The sequence below is a fragment of the Rhineura floridana genome, chromosome 10 (genome assembly GCF_030035675.1).
Source record: "Rhineura floridana isolate rRhiFlo1 chromosome 10, rRhiFlo1.hap2, whole genome shotgun sequence".
Lineage (NCBI taxonomy): Eukaryota > Metazoa > Chordata > Lepidosauria > Squamata > Rhineuridae > Rhineura > Rhineura floridana.
The window spans coordinates 8,864,032-8,882,996 of NC_084489.1; positions in this window are offsets into that span (position 1 = coordinate 8,864,032).

Genomic DNA, 18,965 nt, shown 5'->3' on the forward strand with positions numbered 1-18,965 from the left:
GGGGCCATTTTGGCTACAGGGATTGGCTATTGTCGAGACAAAAGAGCCCGCCCCTGCCGAAGGCCCGTAAACCTATGATGAATTCAACACACTCATCAGTCTGATTTCAAATCAGCACAAAGAAGATTGAAAGAATACCATTTTGTTTCCTTTTAATCAGAATATTTCTTTTTTACAGTTACCAGCTAGTTAGGTCCATGGCTATGGCTGTTTTGACTTTTATATTCAGCTATTTTGTATGATTTGTATACCCTTGAACAAATGTCAAAGGTGGAAAAATTTAGTAAACCCACTTACATGCAGATCTCCTAAAATGCCCCATGAAAAGCTTTCATTAAGTAAGATTAAACGTGCTCATTATCCTAAAATAAATTCAGCACATGTGACATTACAATAATCATTCAAACATTTTTGGAATTTGAAAAGGCAAGGTCTCCTTTATTTGTACAAATGAAAAACAAAAGCCATATTATATGAGACAGTTAACAGATCCCCCAAATAATCCTAGAATATTTTTCACACCACTGCCTACTTCACCAGAGATCATGGGTGTGTTCAAAGTTTAATGCATCCAACTGTTGTCTATCAAGAGAAATGTTTCAGGCAAATAAAGAAAAATACCCATGCATAGCTGTCTTTCTCCTCATAGCCATAAATGCGAAGCCTGTTCGTATGTAAGGCTCAGGCTGTGGATTGCGCACTATATTATTGTTAACGATCAATCAACAAAAAGTAATATAGTAATTGATCTGCTACATTGTTTTAGTGTGTACAACAGTGTTTTATTGTATTATGTTTACATGTACATTATCCTGGGCTCTTTTTGAGGAAAGATGATTTATAAATAAATAAATAAATATGAGACAAAAATTATAAAACAGCAGCTTACCCTCAACCGCACCATAAACAATTCCATAACATTCATTAAGACAGTTTCAGAGACACAGCAGCACAAATACTGATTAGGAAAAGAAAGCCTAGAACAGATATGTTTTTAAGGCCTGTTTGAAGGCTTTTGCATAGTTCAGGTGGAAGAAGATTTCATAGCTGTGGGGCCACCATCAAGAAGGCCCTATCTATCCCTTGCACTTGATAATGTAATGATCTTACTGGCAGGCAAGCTACAGGGCCCCAAGACTGATCTTAATATAGAAGCAGGATCATAGAGGTGAAGACAGTCCTTTATAGAATACTGTAATGTTCACTCTGAAAGGAAAAAGAGAACAGTGAGTTAATCTGATCGATAAATACTTATTCAGCTTTGGTGATTCTTTTCATCTAGCCTTTCCCTACTATATATTCTAAATTAAAGGAAGAGTAGGTGAGCCAGGAAAAGTCCATGTGGTATACATTTAGGTGCTGAGGCTCTTCTGTAAACCATGGTTCTTTGTTCCCAGGGACATTTACCTCTCTGGCTTTAGATATTGCTACCTCTTTGAATTCTGAGTTCACAAAAGATTGTATCATAACAATGTTCATTTTCAAGGTGCTACAAAGCCTTTTGTTGCCTTTGTTGTAGCAAATTAACATATATACCCCTCCAGAAGACCATAATCTGTGATTGTTTTTGGATCATTTAGCTCCCTTAGTCATTTAAAATGTAAAAAAAAAGCTGGTTATTGCTTTAAAAAGAAGAAAAAGAAGACATTTCATTTCAAAGGAACATAAGAGCTTATTAGATCAGGCAAGTGACCCTCTAGTCCAGCATCCTGTTCTCACAGTGGCAAAGAGATTTTGTATTGGAAACTCTATAGTGATGACTGAAGTGACTTTCAGGAGATCTTGTGACCATATTCACTTTGTCCCTGATATGAACTTGTGCACAACATACACTGCAAAGGTGTTGGTTGCAGGTATCATCTAACCCATAATGCCACAACCAATAAAATACAAAGAGTAATGTAGATACCAAACACATATCAAGCAAAGTAACTGCTGACTCATTCTCTTAGACAGGTTCAGTGCCAGAGAGCGGCCAGGTTGGGCCATGGTTGAGGGCCCCTGAAAGGTCCCTCCTTAGGGTGGGTGGGTAGTGCTCCCCACTCTGCTGTGGATTGCAGAGAGGGAGCTCCCAGACACCCCCCCTACCACCGCGCAGGCTCATGATGCATGCCCGCATGCCCCACCTACCTTTCCCTTGAAGTGAATGCTGGCTGCACTGTGCGCGCATGCCTGCCACCACCCAAGATGGCAGCAGAGGCAGCATCCCCTTTGAGAAGCCATGGCCACCATCTTGGTTGATAGCAGGCATGTGTGCACAGCATGGCCAACATTCACTTCAAGGAAAAGGTTGGTGTGGGGGGGGCAGGTGCCGGGGCCCGGGGCAGGCTAGTGCCCAGGGGCCATGGCATGCCTGGCATTGGATCTGATCTTAGATACTTCATAACCTTTAGTTTGTGGTTATAGTTTAATCACTTTGGATTAATGGTATAAATGCCATGAAACAAAACTTTTATAAAATATCCCAAAAGATACACTGCTTCTGAAACAGTATATAGGCTAGGCATGCTTTTCACCTGGAAATACTTTGCATGCGCGTTTGTGTGGGAGGGAGGGAGGGACAGAGAGTACTGCCATGTTTCTCTGGTAAGAGCTTTCTAGATCCAACTTACAGCAAACTAAATGAAAAAAGGTAACATTCAACAAAGTCCCACTCAGAGTAGACCCATTGAAATTAATGAACCTGTCAGTTATATCCTCTAATGTATGCATTTTATAAACATAGTTTGACTGGAGAACTACATCACAAAATTCAAATAACTGCACATTTTGAAGGATGGCTGTGGTTTTGTTCTCACATTGTTTCGGAAAGTGCAAATTTGATAAATTCAGCTTGAAATGCGAACTGAATCCAATTTCTCCCTCATCCCTCCTCAGACGTAAGTCTTACTGAAGTCAGTTAGTGGAATTTCCTGCATATCCGCTCAGAAGTAAGTCCCACTGAAGTCACTGGGACTTACTCCCAGGTTAGTATGTACAGGATTGCAGCCTGTGTACCAGATGCTGGGGACAAACAACAGGAGAAGTACATCAGCTTAACACATTGCTTATGAATATGCCAGATTTATCTGGCTGGCCACTCTTGGAAGAGGATACTGGACAAGGTGGACCTTTATTCAGATCTGTTCTCAATTACTGGAAGGAAAGAAATGTTGTAAGTGGCTGCTCCTTCTGCCAGATCACCTCCTACTGTGTTCTCATGTGAAACTGATGTCTCTCAAATGCTTTATTTGCTTGAGTTTTTCTGACATTTCCGTAGCGTACTGCCATACCTAGCTTGCCGCTCTTTGTTAAATTACAGACTATTAGACCTAGCATCTTTTTTCTACCAATATTTGAAAATCTAAAGTACCTCTTTTCATCCGCATGTATATTTAAATATTTTTATCCCACATTTGAGCCAGACAGCAGGACTCCCAAGCAGCTGACAAAAACAGAGAATTAACTCACACTGCACATATGGCAGAAGCACCTAGGAGAGTTGTGCAAATCATAAGGTGCCCTCATCCCCACCCTTAGATGATGATGATGATGCTTTAACTCTTGTCTTTTAAGGGGGGGAAGTCTTCCCCACCACAGAACTATTTTTATATCTTTTTTCAGGATTATACTGCATTTGTAGAAACATCAAGGACTACTGGATTTTTAACTTGCTCACAATTGCTTTCTTACTGTGGGTGGTATTCAATGCCAGTTTTACTCAGAGAGATCCACTGAAGTTAGTAAGGATGACTAAAATTCATTGATTTCAGTACGTCTACTCAGAGTAGAACTTAGTTGCATACAACCCAGTGTTTTTTGGGGGGGGGTTAATTGTTTTGACTTCTAATTTTGTGGGCTTAGGAGTTTCAGGGAGAATCCTCTTCAGATTAAAGCAAGACAGTACAAAGCTGATGACCCCTTTGACTGCTCTTTCAGTGGCTTGACCATTCTGTGCAATCAGCTGGATTTCCTGTTGATCTCCAAAGCAATGTCATAATTGTAGCTGGGCAGGATAGTGCTAAACCACCTTTGTGGTTTAAGATTTTTTAAAAAATGCTTTCACACTAAACCATCTTGTCTCATATAATTTTAAACACTACAAGTACCTTGCCATATGATGAATGCAAAATAAACGAATGCAGAATAACTTCCCAGGGCAACATGCAAATATTAAGTGACACTGGGAAAAAATACAAATTTCAGGCCTGAATCATGTATTAGAAATCTTTTTATGAGGCAAGGGTGAATAGCAGGGCTGGTGCCAGAGGATGGCCAGGTTGGGCCCTGGCTGAGGGCCCCTACAGGGCCTCTCCTTAAGGTAAGAGGGTAGCACTCCCATTCTGTGATCCACAGCAGTGTTAGCTCCTGATACTGCTGTGGATCACAGAGTGGGAGCTCCCAGGCATCCCCTCACACAGTCAGTGTGGGCTTCAATAAGCCTGCAAGCGTGCCCCACCTACCTCTCCTGTTCCTGTGAATGATGTGCATGCAGGACTGCCATCAGCCAAGATGGCAACGGGCTTCTCTAAGGGTCTTATGTCCCCACCACCATCTTGGCTGATGGCAGGCATGCACGCACAGCGCGTATGTCATACCCTGTGCTGCCTGTATGGGGGGGTTGGGCTATGGTGCTTTGGCCTGGGGCAGGCTGGTGGCTAAGGGCCAAATCATGCATGGTGCTGGCCCTGGCACTGACCCTGGCGAACAGAAATGAGAAAGCTCTATAACAAGGACAACAGACCACTTTAAACAGGCAGAATTTGCTGAGCAGTGTGACGTTCTTCCATACTTCTATCTCTCTTCTCTTATGGCAGATTTTCTCCTACTTCAAACTGGAATATGTAGAACACAGATGGAGGACCAGATAGCTGGGTTTCATCTGGTCCTCTGGGTCCTTCCCAGCCACTGAAGTTATGCGCATTTATGTTATTTGCATTCTTCTGCTGGAATTTCTGTGCTCTTCTTGCCTTTTGCGCAGTCAAGCCAGATAAAAGATGCTGAAGAGCTTTTTGCACAAACTGTGTAAGATAAGAAGCTGTGTTTAAAAAAAAAGTGGAAGGTGAAACTTGAGTGAGATTACTAAGAATTAAATATTTATTTATTTATTTATTATTAAACTTGTATACCGCCCCATAGCCGAAGCTCTCTGGGCGGTTTACAGTAACTAAAAACAAATACAATTTAAGATACATCTTTTAAAAAACAATTTAAAACACAATCTAAAAATTTAAAACAATATAAAACACATGCTAAAATGCCTGGGAGAAGAGGAAAGTCTTGACCTGGCGTCGAAAAGATAACAATGTTGGCGCCAGGCGCACCTCATCAGAAGAATCATTCCATAATTTGGGGGGCCACTACTGAGAAGGCCCTCTCCCTTGTTGCCATTCTCCGAGCTTCCCTCGGAGTAGGCACCCGGATGAGGGCCTTTAATCTTGAACGTAGTGTACGTGTGGGTTTGTATCGGGGGAGGCGTTCCATCAGGTATTGTGGTCCCAAGCCATGTAAGGCTTTATAGGTCAAAACCAGCAGCTTGAATTGAGCTCGGAAACATAAAGGCAGCCAGTGCAAGTGGGCCAGAATTGGTTTTATATGTTCGGACTGTCTGGTCCCTGTTACCAATCTGCCCGCTGCATTTTGCACAAGCTGCAGTTTCTGAACTGTCTTCAAAGGCAGCCCCACGTAGAGTGCATTGCAGTAATCTAATTTAGAGGTTACCAGAGCATGGACAACTGAAGCCAGGTTATCCCTGTCCAGATAGGGACATAGTTGGGCCACCAACCAAAGTTGGTAGAAGGCACTCCATGCCACTGAGGCTACCTGAGCCTCAAGTGACAGAGATGATTCTAGGAGAACCCCCAAGCTACAAACCTGCTCCTTCAGGGGGAGTGCAACCCCATCCAGGACAGGTTGGACATCCACCATCCAGTCAGAAGAACCACCCACTAGCAGCATCTCAGTCTTATCTGGATTGAGCCTCAGTTTATGTTTTTTGCTTCCATGGGAAATAGCTTCTGTGTATGTGAAGCTTTGTGTGTGTGTGTGAGAGAGAAAGTGTTAATGGTGTGTGTCTGTGTGTTTGTTAAGCGCACAAAATCATGTGCAAGTCTCGCCCTGCCCACTATTGGAATATGGGCCTCAATAGCTTTCCATCAGGGCAATGTGGTCCTTGACCTAAAAATGATTCCCTTCCTCTGATGCTGAAAGAAGTGTCTGTTTGAGCCACAGTAGTTCAAAACCTGATGGAGACTGTATTAGCTAAACCCTGTTGTCCCACACGTCATTTCTCACAATCCAGTCTTGGGGGATATTGCCTTACATAAAACCCCCCAGAAACTTTCACTGTGCTTTTTGCCTTAGGTGAAAAGACAAAATGAGATGGAAAATGTGGTATGTCTGGTATTGTGGGAAAGGAAAGAACAGGAATTCCTACTGGAGCTAAAGATACTCTTACCTAGCAGTTTGCTGCAGAACAATGGAAACAATCCAATGAAAACTGTGTCTCACAGAAGTATTGCACTCTCATTAATTCACTTCATCTCTCATCCGTACCAAGCAAGCTATCCAATAGTACCCACTCCAGGTTATGAAGAATTGAACTTACTCAGGGAATGGAGATACACAAAATTCCGACAGAAAATAGGGTGCTTTTTGAGTTTCCTTTTTGTTTCCTCATTAAAAAACAAACAAACAATTATAGGACATATGATGGAGAAACAATTGTTTTTGAAATATAATGAGGTGAAATAAGTAAATGGAAATAATAAAAATGAGGAGCTCAAAATTTTTCAGGTACATTTTCTCAGTAGCCCAGACAACAATCTTACAACATAGTAAGCCAATATTAATATTTCAGATGGGGAGCTGAGGCAATGGCTTCTCTAAGGCCAGTGGGCAATCCAGTGTATGTCCATGGCAGAGATGAGGTTTTAAATTGAGATTTCCTCCTAAGAGCTCATGAGGAATGGGGATTTCTCTCGGTAGTGTGCCCACATGAACATTAGTCTCTTTTACTTAGCAATGAAATTCATTGAGGTAGACAGGTAGAGGGTATTGTTGCCTACCTTAGCAAGCCAAGATCAGGATAGACAACATAGCTTTTCATCTGGAGAAGCAAAATTAGTTCATCAGCCATGTCACTTTTTCTCCTGACAGAGGAAGATGCCTAGCAGACAGAGCTTTTTCTCCATCACTGCAACTCTTCCACGTTGGAATAAGTTGCACCTGTTGGATTTCTGGCCATAGGAACATAAGAAGCTGCCTTATATTGAGTCAGACCTATCTATTGTCTACACTGACAGCAGCTGTCCAGGGTTTTAAGCAGGAGTCTCTCCCAGCCCTTCCCGGAGATGTTGGAGATTGAACTTGGGACCTTTTCCATGTAAGGCAGACACTCTACCTTTGAGCTATGGCCTTCTCCTGAGCTGTCACCATCATGCTGTCTGTAGAGCAAGGACAAGGTGATGCAGAACCATCCAGACAGCCAGTGTAGTATAATAGTTAAGGTGTTCTGCTATGACCTGGAAGGCCAGGGTTTGAATCCCCACACAGCCTTGAAGCTAACTGGGTGATCTTAGGCCAGTCACCATCCCTCAACCTAACCTAATCAGAAGCCTTTAGTTCTGTGTGCAGCTGCCAATATAGTAAGCTACTTGGAACATCTTCCTGACAATTAATTATTCTCAGACTCTCTTTGACAAGAGGCGATATGCAGGATATGCAGTATCCTACTTGGGCCATTTGCTACGTGAGCAATGAGGTCCTCCTGGCTCTTGTTTGTTCCTGTGTGACCTTCATTTGTGACTTCCAGTAAGAAAAAGGTGGTAACCCTACACAGTAACTAACAAGGATTGCTATCTTTACATGCAGAATTGAAGAGTCCATGAAGAACAAGGGATCACTCCACAACAGTTCTCTTGGCCTAGTCAACACATGCAGCAGAATGCAGTGCTGAGAAGGTAGAATGGCCTGTACTACTTCAGATGGGAGGTGGGCAGTCACATTTACGAATGCTCCCCTACATCAAAAGCTTCATGCAAGCAGAAATGAGCACAGTAGGGAAAGTGTTGCAAAATAACCTTTCACCTTGCTGCACCAGATTTTGTTTGCAGGGATATATTTATTCAAAGCCAGAATCCAGCACCTGAAACTGAGGTAGTGCAATCTATACTATCACCACAGCATTCTAATACCTCACTCTCCTACACGTGTAGACTTGGCCTTGAAGAGCACCCAGGCGAGGGTGTGGGGGAGGTTGCATGACTCTTTCACAGTGTTGTCTGTGCTGAAGTGCATGCAACAGTACTGGGGGAGTGAAGAGTTAAAATTTGTAGGAGCAGCCATTTGTCTTCCAGAGGTAGTATGGGAAGGAGACCCCTGGTTGTTATTTGTGTTATTGACAAGATGGCTGACTATCGTTTTAGAGGCTCTTGGCCTCAATTATGTTTCATATTAAAATAAAGTCATGTTCCATAGTAAGTAGCAGTGTCTGCTCTTGCTGGAAGCCTGCACATTATAATTCAAAGTCCATTGAGCTTGGCAGCGACCCACATCTATTGTGTAACATTTTATCTTTGCATACATATACCATGATGGCAATAAGGTACCTTGTCTGCTGCCATTCATGTGTAATTTTCTTTCTCGACTAGTAAACTCTTACCATGTCTGGATGCATGCATCTGTAACAGTTTTAGGTTCAATTGTTAGCTCTCTGATGAGCATTCAAATGTTAATTGCTGAAAGAAATTGGAATTTCATTGGGCTAGTCTCAGAGAAGTGGTAACAATATAGGGGGAAATGTTTCCAGTTTTCAAAAGAATAATAACTATGGTAACTAGTCACAGAAACATTACAGCACCGTAGGACACTCAACATTTTCTAAGTGAAAATAATGCAAATTAAGACAGCTAAGAATTCAAAGCCTCTTTGAATACATGAAATATAAAAAATGAATATGTGCAGCTCCTTCAGAACTTTAGTCTACTGGCTGAATGTTTTCATATCCTTTGTTCATCTTTCTGCCTGGCTCATACCCAAAGCCTGTCCATATGATGCTTCTTCAGTTCAGCTGACCATATGGCTGAGTCACATGAGATTATCATAGATCAGTTTACTACCTCATATAAAGCTTCTGTCCTGTAGGACAGTTACTCCAATAACTACACCAGACAATTCAAAGGGTGAAGTGCACTAGACTAAGGCTGGAAGGATCTGTTCATATCAGTTCTCTCAGATTCTCACCTTCCAGTCTTAAATCAAGTTCTCAACAATTCTGCAGCAATTTGTGGGGTTTTTTTTAAAAAAAAAACACCATGAAAATTCTTCAGCATTTTAATGTGAATTTCTCTTAATACACATTTTTGTATGTAGCTTTACCTAATATACACATTTTTGCAAAGCAATATACCCTACTATATGCATTAAAAAAAAAAAAGCTTGATTGGAGAATTGTATCACAAAATTCAGACAACTGCAAATTTCAAAGGATGGCTGTTTCTGTTCTCATATTGTTTCAGAAAGTGTGAATGTGATAAAATGTGAACTGAATCAAATTTTTCCCATATCCCTACACTAGACCATAAAGTGTAAGCTGTACCTACAATTTCAGCTAAGGTTTTCACTTACTTGAAAGAGAAACAACAGGCCTATGAAGGGACCACTTATTTTTATTTATTTTTATTTCTAAAAGTATTTATATACTGCCCTCTCACAAAGCATCAAAACATGCAGTGTACATCAACATTAAAACCTTTTAAAATCAATACAGATCATTAAAACGACTGACTACTCAAGAAAATTTTAAACAACTGCATAGGCCTCACCACACAGAAGCACTTGAAAGTCAAAGTTGAGGATGCAAATTGCACATGGCTATAGTAAGCATTTATTTACAGGCCTGTGCTGTTTTGATAGGATGAAGTCAATGGATGGCCACGCTCTGAGTGATTCATGGTTACATATACTAGTAGTCATTTCCGTTAGCAATTGCTGAGGAAATGTCTATCTTCCACAGTAGACAAAACACATTGAAAACAATGTTTGTGACAGAGGAAACTTTAGTGCATTTTCTAAACCATGAAAGCTATGGATTAAAGATTGCATTCTGTTTACAAAAATATATGATGAGCCAAGAGGCTCACTGCATTCAAGTGATGACAAACTTTTGAAAAAGGGATAGGAAAGCAATCAAGGTTGCAATCATACCCACTTACCTGGGAATAAGACCCACTGAACTGACTTACATGTATAGGATTGCACTGTTAATAATTTGAGTTTTAAAAGTCCCAGTGTGTTTTGAGCATACAGACCAAAGGTGGCAAACTCCCCCATTCCCCTCAGGACACTTTGACAGGCTGCCAAGGCCCGCAACATGTGAATCACCTGATGTCACCATGACATCAGCTGACAACTTCAAAGGAAAGAATCAGGAGTGCACTCCTGATTCCTTTCTACCATTTTTTATTATTATTAATCCCGCCCTTCCTCCCAAAGGAGCCCAGGGCAGCATCACTTTACAGATGATTTGTATTCAAGCTGTGCCTGCAAGGGAAAGTTTTTTTCTTTGTAGGCATGTCTTGAATTAAAACTTGACTGTTAAGGAAATGGGTCGTACAGCAGGGATCAGCTCCACTCAGGAGATCCAGTTGGGAGTACCCAAGTGAAGCCGATTTCAGTGGGCTTGTGGGGAGGATCCTAGCAGGCTTGCATTTGGTGTCAAAACTGAAAAGGTGCCACATGGAAGTCCTGCTTGCAGATGAACAATCAGAAACACACACTAACACTCCCGGCTGTTCCTTTGCAGCTGTGGCTATACTTAGAATGAAAGAATCAGAGAGTTGGAAGGGGCCTATAAAGCCAACCCCCTGCTTAATGCAGTAATCCAATTTATTTATTTATTTTATTTATATTTATATTTTATTTATATCTCATCCTTCCTCCCAGCAGCAGCCCAGGGTGGCAAACAAAAGCACTAAAAACACTTTAAACATCATAAAAAGAGCATTTAAAATACATTAAAACATCTTTAAAAACATTTTTTACAAAAGCTCTGAAGACACCTTAAAAAAGAAAAAAAAGGTTAAAAACATGTTTTTTAAAAATGGTTTAAAAAAACATATTAAAAAGCAATTCCAACACAGACGCAGACTGGGATAGGTCTCAACTGAAAAGGCTTGTTGAAAGAGGAAGGTCTTCAATAGGCGCCGAAAAGATAACAGAGATGGCATCTGCCTAATATTTAAGGGTAGGGAATTCTACAGGGTAGGTGCCGCCACACTAAAGGTCCGTTTCCTATATTGTACAGAATGAGCGTCCTGATAAAATGGTATCTGCAGGGGGCCCTCACCCACAGAGCGCCGTGATTGACTGGGTATATAAGGGATAAGATGGTCTTTCAGGTATCCTGGTCCCAAGCTGTATAGGCTTTGTACACCAAAACTAGAACCTTGAACTTGGCCCAGTAGCAAATGGGCAGCCAGTGCAATTCTTTCAGCAGCGGGGTGACATGTTGGCAATACCCTGCTCCAGTGACCAGTCTTGCTGCCGCATTTTGCACCAGCTGCAGCTTCCAGACCAACCTCAAGAGCAGCTCCACATAGAGCGCATTACAGTAATCCAGCCTGGAGGTTACCAATGCATGGACAACAGTGGTCAGGCTATCACTGTCCAGAAATAGCCGCAGCTGTCTTACCAGCTGAAACTGTTAAAAGGCACTCCTAGCTGCTGAGGTCACCTGGGTCTCTAGCGACAAAGATGGATCCAGGAGCACCCCACACACTACAGACCTACTCTTTCAGAGGGAGTACGGCCCGATCCAAAGCAGGCAACTGACCAATTATCTGAACTCGGGAACCACCAATCCATAGCCCCTCCATCTTGTTAGGATTCAGAGTCAGTTTATTGGCCTTCATCCAGCCCACCACCGGGCAGCGGTCCAGGTCTTGCATGGCCTGTCCCAATTCAGATGTTACAGAGAAATAGAGCTGGGTATCGTCAGTGTACAGCTGACACCTCACCCCAAATCTCCTGATGACTGCTCCCAAGGACTTCATATAGAAGTTAAACAGCATGGGGGACAAGATGGTACCCTGCAGCACCCCACAGCACAACTGCCAGGGGACCAAAAGACAATCACCCAATGCTATTCTCTGAAAACGATCTTGGAGATAGGATCGGAACCACTGTAAAACAATGCATATAATACCCATCTCACCAAGTCAGCCCAGAAGGATACCATGGTCAATGGTATCAAAAGCCACTGAGAGATCAAGTAAGAGTAACAGGGTTGCATTCCCCCTGCCCTTCTCCCGATAAAGGTCATTCATCAGGGCAACCAAGGCCGATTCAGTCCCATAACCAGGCCTGAACCTAGACTGGGATGGGCCAAGATAATCTGTGTCATCCAAGAGTACTTGCAATTTCTGCGCCACAACTCTCTCAATCACCTTCCCTAAGAAGGGGGTATTTGTGACCGTATTTGTGACCGGTGGGTAATGGGTCCAGGGTGGATTTTTTCAGGAGCAGTCGGATCATTGCCTCTTTCAGGGCAGCTGGAACCACTCCTTCCCGCAATGATGCATTGACCACATTCTGGATCCACTTGGTCAAACCCCCTCAGCAAGATTTAATAAGCCAAGAAGGGCAAGGGTTGAGAGGACACGGTGCTGGCCACATCATCACAAGTACCTTGTCTATGTCATCAGGCTGCATCAACTGAAAACTTTCCCAAGAAGCTGCAGCAGACATTGCACTAGACACCTCACTGGGCACTATGGTAGATGTGGATGGGGCATCAAGACTGCTATGGAGGTGAGCAACTTTACCCTCAAAGTGCCTTACAAACAATTCACGGTGGGCCTGTGAATACCTTAAAGCGTATCTGACAGGTGGCCGTCCAGCTGCCTCTTGAATGCCTCCACTGGATGGGTGGCATGGCTAGGATAGCATGGCTAGGATGAACTGGCCTCATGGGCTGAATTAAGACTCCTTGCCAGCCTAATTTGGCCGGCAGTCTGATATAGACTCTTCACTGCTAGATGTAAAGAGATTTTCAGTTTGCTTCCTCTGTACTTCAGTCATTGCATAAATACATCGGACACTGATATGTTTGTACATTACAGTAAGGTTCCTGTGCATTTTGTAAGCTTTTGGAGCAGAGACCACCACTGTGTGGTTGAACTGATCCTGGGATCTTTACTATCACATTATAGAAGTGAGGTAAGGAAATATGTCATAGGTGATTTAGAATACAACTCTATACATGGTTACATGGGAGTAAATTCCATTGAATACCATAGGATTTGTTGGCAGAGGTCTCATCTCCCCCTACACATCCCAGCTGCTGACTCCTACTGGTTTGCTTCATGTAGCTACATAAAAGAGGGACCGTAGGATCAGAGGCGGCAAGGCCAGCCCTTCCATTAAATAGAGATGACTGTCTTAAGAGCAGATGTGAGGGGGCAGTGGCAGCCCTCCCAGCCATTCCTCCTGAGCTGTCCAACCTTTGTCGTCCTCTTGAGTCAGCACCTTTCAGTGGCAAAGCTTGCTTATGGTTAGCCTTGCTGCCTGCCTTGTGCCCCATAAGTTACCCCACTCCCTTCAGGTACAGTGGAAAACACTGGAGATTCCACTGCCAGTCTGGTTGATTCTTCACATGGAGAGGAAGCATTTTGTCCTTCAGGCAGCAAAATGTCTTGGGTCAGGCTAGGGGAGTGTCAGACCAAAAATTAAAATCTTAATTATTAGGTGCCCCAGGCCATTAGTTGACTATCCATAGTATTGAAGTCCCTTGCTGCTATTTGGTCTGTAGAAGAAGAGTAGCATGAAAATAGTTATCATTTTAAGCAGAGCTAGATAACTAATATAGGAAGCCTATACACTATGACTAGGCATTGGCCAAATCAGCTTCTCCTTTAGCATTAGTTCAATTAGTCATGAAGTATGAGCCCCCATCCCCTGCATCAAGTGAAGGGGGAATGCTATTGGAAGAGCGGAGATTGGCTAACAGTCCTAATATCTAGCTCTCTATAAGCACAAACACACATAAATGTATTCATGATTATTGGCAAAGAGCTAGGCAGATATTTTGATGTCTGTTCATGGTAGTAAGTACTTGATCTCACTAATAGATGTAGGAGATCCTATAGTACTGAAGGCTTTTATAAAACTGTGAATGAATCCATCTGACTGCACTCTACAAACTATATTAGATTTTCCATCCTTTAACAGAGGGTTCAGCTCCAGGCTATGCCTTAACCTCTCATCATTTATACGGGATATCATTCGAACTCAAAGCCAAAGCAAACTCTTAGTATAATTTAAAACATATTTGCACTATCATCCATTTTCTTATGCCTGTCTATGTCAGATATGCATTGGTTCACTGTAAGGAAGACAGTAATGAAGACAGCTCTTGTATAACAACTATAATTTGTTTTTAGCTAACATGCACATTATTTGAGCACAAAACATCCTGGATTGTAAAACTCAGTTATAAAGCAAGAGTAGCAACTGGTGATTATGCCAAGTTAGTACAATTAGACTCTATCCTTCCAGCAGTTACACAGCCTGGGAGAAGGAAATAATTTAGCAGAAATCCTCTTACCCATAGTGTTAGTTTTGAAAGTACTCACAGGCGCACAGCCTGATCATTTACTAAAGTTGCCATCAGAAATGCTGAAAAATATGGCCTGTTAAACTACACATAAAAGAAAAGCTGACAATTATCTTTGCCCTGCTTCAAATTGCCGCCCTGGGCTCCTGCTGGGAGGAAGGGCGGGATATAAATCTAATAAACAACCAAATCAAATAAATAAATGGCAGTTCATCCTTTGATTACTGACCATCCTTTGATTTCTGACCACACTCTAACTCTCCCTATATATCAGGGAGAGTCTCCTTTTACTGGTACTGCCCCTTCTTTGCCTTTTGAGAGAGTCAAGCAGGACACAGAAGAAAATCTTCAGCCTCTAAAAGGAGTGTTCCTGTTCTATATTTCAGCCAGTCATCCTCCTGGATACTATAAGCAGAAAAGAGTTCAAGCAGCTAATTCATGAGTCCCCTGCTTTGATTTTCCATGTTCTCTTCCAAATGACACTAAACATTCTGTGGCTCCTAGAACCGACTGAGAATATTTAATCATCCTTGGGCTGGGTTTTTGTCGGGGGGGGGAGTTTTGTTTCTGTTTGTATGTTTTGTACTTGCATACCTCAGTGGGCAGGCTCCTTCAAGCATGCTTATGTCTAGGGCTTGGCCAAAAACAGCTGCCCAAAATTCTCCATTGCATTTGCAGATGGTGAACTGGGGGCAGTCATTTTGGTTCATTTGCAGGGGTTGTGATTTGACCCATGACATGGTTTTGTGGGAGGGACTTACCTTACCTCCTCCAGTTTTAAAACCACAGTGGAGTTCTTGCCCTCTGGCACTACCATTCTTCCTTCCTAGAGTGCCTCTGGGAAATACACTAGCATGTTCCATGCATGCTAGCGGTCTTCCTAGTATTGGCCAGAACTCTGCTGATACTGCTATGCTATTGGCAAAACTATCAAATTTAAAAACAGTCTGAAGGCGAAAAAGGGGGGGAAAGCAAGAAAGCTTCCTCACCAGAATGGCAAGCCCCTCCCTCAGATAATTTTGCCTCCTTTCCTCCCACTTTGTTTTGGAGGTTCATCTAAAAATGCCCCCCCCCATATTCAGGGGAGGTCTTAAATGAAAGCAGACCAGCTCTGGCTGACATCTCATTCTTGTTTTTCAGTGGCCCCATTTTGGCTTCAATCCTGTCAGCGCCCAGTGACCTGAGTTTGCTCTTAGAGAAAATGCTGGCAATGCCTTTTAATAATTTTGTTAGTATGCATCACAAACATGTGCTAGAGCTTTGTGGTTTAAAACCCATTGCCATGTTCCTAAAAGTTGCATATCTTAAAAAAAAGGAGGGGAGGGAAGACGCAAACCCATAAAATGCCAGGATACTATTTCTCTTCCAACCACCATCACTTCCAGCCCCGTAATTGCCTATCCAGATAGTAAATGATGTTGAACAAGTTTGCAACTCTTCTTTTTATTATTTTAAAAAGAAAAATGTTCTTATCCATTTATTGATACAGAACATCAATATTCAGAAACTACACAGATTATTTCAGGGAAATGAAGAGTGAAACAGAGAAGAGTTATCAGTAATGTGTAATAATGCTTGTAGAAGAGATTATCCATACTGATCCTTGGTGTGAGAATAAAAATTACAAGTAGACAAGAGTGTCCTCATTTTTTATGTGAAATTCTGGAAGGTGTGGTCCAGCACTTCAAGATGGATTGAAATCTTTAGCACTATTTTCTCATCTTCAAATAGGGCTACATTTACACCATACATTCATTCCACTATTATTCCGCTTTAAACAGTCATGGCTTTCCCCAAAGAATCCTGGGAAAGTTCCTCAAGGGGTCCCTCCTCCCAGAGTCAGTCCCTCTGTCCATTATACATTTCAGGTTCCCTCTAGGATGCACACCTTAATGTGGTGAGGGGGGTTGAGACTGTTGAAGAAGCTGAGAGCAATGCCATCAGGAGTCTAGACCAAGAAGCTAGACTCCTAGCAGGGGCACCCAAGGCGGAATGGTCAAAGCTGAGACACCAGACTAAGATGCATCCAAACGCAGAGGAAGGCAATGGTAAACCACCTCTATGAACAGAGTATCCAAAATGCGACACGAGATAGTGCTGGAAGATGAGATCCCCAAGGTCAGAAGGCACTCACCGAGCTACTGGGGAAGAACAAAGGACAAGTACAAGTAGCACTGTGACTAATGACACAGCTGGGTCAAAGCCAAAAGGAAGCCCAGAGGCTGATGTGCACAGATGCAAAAGGAGAGAGTCCAGAGATGTACAACACACACAATCAGAATGTGGAATGTGAGAAGCATGAACCAGAGAAACTTAGAAATTGTCAAGCAAGGAATGTATTAATATTACAATAGTTGGCGTGAGTGAATTAAAATGGATGGGAATGGGACATTTTCACTCAGGCAACTACAAAATATTTTATGCAGGAAATGAGAAATTAAAAAGAAATGGGGTTGCTTTAATAGTGAGAAGCGATATAGCAAAAGCAATTAGAAGCTATAACGCAAGGTCTTGAGCAAACGCAGAACAAGAGGAATTGGAGAGATTTTACGCAGAAGTACAGGAAGAAATTGATCACACACCGAAACAAGATGTGCTGATAACCATGGGGGACTGGAATGCAAAAGCAGGGAACAGAGAAGAACTAGGAATTGTGGGGAATTGGGCTTAGGAGACAGAAATTAAGCAGGAGAATTCTGTGAAGCTAATAATTTGTTTCTTGTGAACACATTTGATTATGTAATTGATAGCAGAAGATGGAGAAGTTCCATATTTTCACTTTCTGTGAAAACAAGATCAGGAGCAGACTGTGGTATCGAAAATCAGAGTAAAGCTAAAGAAGAAGAACAAAGCAATCATAATGACAAAATACAATTTAAATAACATCCCAGAAGAATACAAAGATTAAATAAGGAACAGATTTGAGTCTTTAAACTTAGTTGACAGAGATCCAGAAGAGCTATGGAGTGAAATCAGAGACATTATCAGGGAAGAATGCAAAAATACAATGCTTCTAGTTAAAAAGAGAGAAAGACCTCAATGGATGACTGAAGAAACTCTTAAAAAGGTTAAAGAGAAAAGGAAAGCAAAAGAAAGAGGAGATAGAAACAGAACCCTAAATGCAGCGACTAGTATGTAGGGACAAAGAGAACCATTACAATAGTTATTGTATAGAAATGGAAGAGGACAATGAAAAGGGAAGAACAAGAGTCCTATTCCAAAAGATTAGAGAAATGAAAGGGAAATTTAAACCAAGAGTTGGGATGTTGGTTAATAATCAACAGGGGAACACACAGTCAAGAAATCAGCAGCTATGAGAGAACTAGAAAAGGTCCTCAAGTGCAAAGATGTATCACTGAACACTAAAGTCAGGATCATTCAGACCATGGTATTCCCGATCTCTATGTATGGATGTGAAAGTTGGACAGTGAAAAAAGCAGATAGGAGAAAAATCAACTCATTTAAAATGTGATGTTGGATGAGAGCTTTGCGCATACCATGGACTGCAAAAAAGACAAATAATTGGGTGTTAGAACAAATTAAACCAGAACTGTCACTAGAAACCAAAATGATGAAACTGAGGCTATCATACTTTGGACACATCATGAGAAGACATGATTCACTAGAAAAGACAATAATGCTGGGAAAAACAGCAGGGAGTAGAAAAAGAGGAAGGCCAAACAAGAGATGGATTGATTCCATAAAGGAAGCCACAGACATGAATTTACAAGATCTGAACAGGGTGGTTCACAACAGATGCTGTTGGAGGTCTCTGATTCATAGGGTCATCATAAGTCTTAGTCGAGTTGAAGGCACATAACAACAACAATACATTTCAGAACTAATTTCTAACAAATTGCTTTATTTGTCCATTTAGCAATAACAGAGTAAGGCACTAGAAAGAGATACAGCATTAATTTGTCCATTGAACATCAGTACTGTTGGGCTCTAAACCAAACTAATAACTCCTAAGGCTGAATTTCACACCTTTTACACAGAATCTGCCTTGCTGTGGTAAATGCTAGACATAAGGTCTCAGACTTTTTTGTTAATGCTTATTTACCCATAACATAAAGGAAAATATAAAGAAATTTGATCATTCTTTAAACAAAAACTGGAGGCTTTGAGAGACTTGGCCAAAATGGTCAATAATTTTCATTTATAAATTTCTCCTTGGGATAGGTCTTCAACTTTTCTCTATGGACACTCAACAAACACAAGCTGGACAGTTGATTGCCATTCATTGTCAAACGTACCCATGTCTTCACCTTGCACAAAGTACTAAAGTTGTGCATGTTGTAACTGGGAAGGATAATGCTGTAAGTATGGTCATTTTAATAGCAAGGAACAGTTTGGTGTGGTCCAATAGTTC